Source organism: Physeter macrocephalus, chromosome 8, assembly GCF_002837175.3.
Source record: "Physeter macrocephalus isolate SW-GA chromosome 8, ASM283717v5, whole genome shotgun sequence".
NCBI classification, from domain to species: domain Eukaryota; kingdom Metazoa; phylum Chordata; class Mammalia; order Artiodactyla; family Physeteridae; genus Physeter; species Physeter macrocephalus.
In genome coordinates this window covers 148,765,516-148,768,608 of record NC_041221.1, presented here as the reverse complement: position 1 = coordinate 148,768,608, position 3,093 = coordinate 148,765,516, and positions in this window count along the sequence as shown.

Genomic DNA, 3,093 nt, shown 5'->3' with positions numbered 1-3,093 from the left:
TCTTTTGTGTTTCCATACAAATTGTGAAATTTTTTGTTCTAGTTCTGTGAAAAATGCCATTGGTAATTTGATAGGGACTGCATTGAACCTGTAGATTGCTTTGGGTAGTATAGTCATTTTCACAATGTTGATTCTTCCAATCCAAGAACATGGTATATCTCTCCATCTGTTTGTATCATCTTTAATTTCTTTCCCTTCCTCATTTTTGAAATGGAGTTAAAAACAGTTTCAAGTCCTTCCTATTTGATAAGAGCTGCTCTTAGATGTATACTGGAGAAATTGGTCAAAACTATAAGAGAAGAAAAAGAATTAAGAGATGTAAAAACTGAAAGAGATAAAGCTAGCAATATTTGCAGTGACTATATTTATTGACTTAGAAAAATCAAGCTCAACCTACAAAAATTTAATAACCATCTAGAAAATGCAATTTAAAAATATAGTACCAGTCATAAATGGTAACAAAAACTATAACGTCTCTGGGAAGTAATGAAGAACAAAGCCAAGATATCCCCTTTTGTAACCAAACAGAATACTATGGGGCCTTCCAGATACAGACACCCCCCTCCCCCATATCCTCTTCACTGAAGTGCCTAGATAATATAATATCTGATGTACATTTCCTGAGTTGTTTTACAGATGCTAAAACCACCACCAAACAGAAATTAACTACTTGATGACCATGAACATGTAGCCCCCATACCTACTGGTGCCTAAGGATTGGTAATGTTAACCTCTGTGACACCACCCTGTTACCTCACCATGAACCAATCAGAGAATTGTGCATGAGCTGGTCACATACCCTGGGACTCCCCCTCCCTCGCCATACCTTTAAAAATACTTTCCTGGAACCCATCAGGGAGCTTGGGTGTTTTGAGCACTAGCTGCCCTGGATTCCTTGCTTGGCAACCTGCAATAAACACTGCACTTTCCTTCATCACAACCCAGTTGGCTTTACTGTGCACAGGTGAGCACACCCAACTTTGGTTTGGTTACACTTTCACCATTTCTATTCAACATTAAAATCGTTATTTTATCCATTGCAATAAGAAAAGAAAAATTAATAAAGGCATACAGCTTGCAAAAGGAGTAAAAATTTTTTTTTTCACAGATAATATGATTATGTGTGGAAAAACATAAGAAATTTACAACAGAAACTATTAAACTCAGGACACAAGGTCAATATGTAAAAAATTTAATTTTCACTGTATAGTAGCACAATTTAAAAAATTAAGTAAAAAGTATTATTTATAATAGCTCCAAAACCCATAAAATTCTTAGAAATAAGTGTATCAAAAGATGTGTAAGACCTCTACACTAAAAGCTACAAAATACTGATAAAAGAAGTCAAAAAGACCTAAACAAAGGGAGAGTTATACCATGTTTATAGACTGGACAGCTCAACATTGTTGAGATATTAATTTTCTCCAAATGTATGTATAGATTCAACACAATCTCAATCAAAGTTACAGCAGGATTTTTTTAAAGTACAAATTAAGTCTAAAATTTATATGGAAATGTAAACAACCTCAAATATTCAAATCAATCTTGAAAAAGGTTGGAGGACTTATCCTACTTGATTTCAAGATTTAACTATAAAGACACAATAATCAAGAATAGATATACAGGGCTTCCCAGGTGGCGCAGTGGTTAAGAACCCGCCTGCCAATGCAGGGGACATGGATTCTAGCCCTGGTCTGGGAAGATCCCACATGCCGCGGAGCAACTAAGCCTGTGAGCCGCAACTACTGAGCCTGCACTCTAGAGTCTGCGAGCCACAACTACTGGTGCCCACGTGCCACAACTACTGAAGCCCGCATGCCTAGAGCCCATGCTCCACAACAAGAGAAGCCACTGCAATGAGAAGTCCGTGCACCGCAACAAAGAGTAGCCCCCCAGTCGCTGCAACTAGAGAAAGCCCGTGTGCAGCAACGAAGACCCAACACAGCCAACAATAAATTTTTTAAAAAAATAATAGATACACAGATCAATGAAACAGAACAGTGTCCAGAAATAGATCCACACATGTATATGGCCAACTGATTTTCAACAAAAGTTCCAAGGTAATTCAATGGGGAAAGAAAACCCTTTTCAACATATTGTGCTGGAACAACTAGATTTCTGTGAGGAGAAAAAAAATGAATCTCAATCCCTACCTCATACTATATCCCCAAATCAATTCCAGATGAATCAAAAAACTACTTGCAAAAGCTAAAATTATAAAGCCTTTAGGAAAAAACAGGAGAATATTGTCAACCTTTGGGTAGACAAATATCTCTTGGAGAGATCTCAATAGGCAGGATTTATAAAGAGAATGAGAAGACAAGCCACAGACTAGGAGAAAATATTTGCAAAAGAGTTATCTGACAAAGAACTATTATCCACTCTTGTTTCTCCAGCCCTAAGAAGAATGGCTAGGATATAATAAAAGGTTTCTTGTGGCTCAGAGTGTAATCTCGCAATGATTGATGTGGAAACCGAGTCACAGAGAAATTGAGACTTAAAGATAACACAGCTCATGTGTAGTGGAGCCAGATTTTGAATCCTGCGTGAGACTTCAGAGCTGATAACCACATGACCAGTCCACCAGACCATGCTGGAGGTGGTTTTTTAATTACCACTCTACCTCTGCCCCACTTTGCTTGATACCTCAGAGAAAATAATAGAGATGGCTTTTCCCAGCTGGACTTATCTGAAGCAGACAACCTACTCCTTCCAAGACAGGAAAGGGTACCCAGTACACAGACCTCTTCCCTGGAGAGAAGAAAGTACAGTCCTATGTACCGCTGGCCTATCTCAGAGGCCAGAAGTTGCAAAAAACAAACCAACCAGCTGATTTCCCTGGGCATGGAGTGTTTCAACATCCTCTGTCCCACTTGCTCTGCTATATGTTAACTGCAGATCTGTGGCAAACTTCAGGGCACTCACTAGAGATGAAGTTGAGGCAGAGCATGGAGAGTGTGCTCTCTCAGAGTTTTCAAACAAGCAGATACAGGTAAACCACAGTGAAAGTGAAAAAGAAAGGGGCCCATTGGGGCTTCCCTGGTGGCGCAGTGGTTGCGCGTCCGCCTGCCGATGCAGGGGAACCGGGTTTGC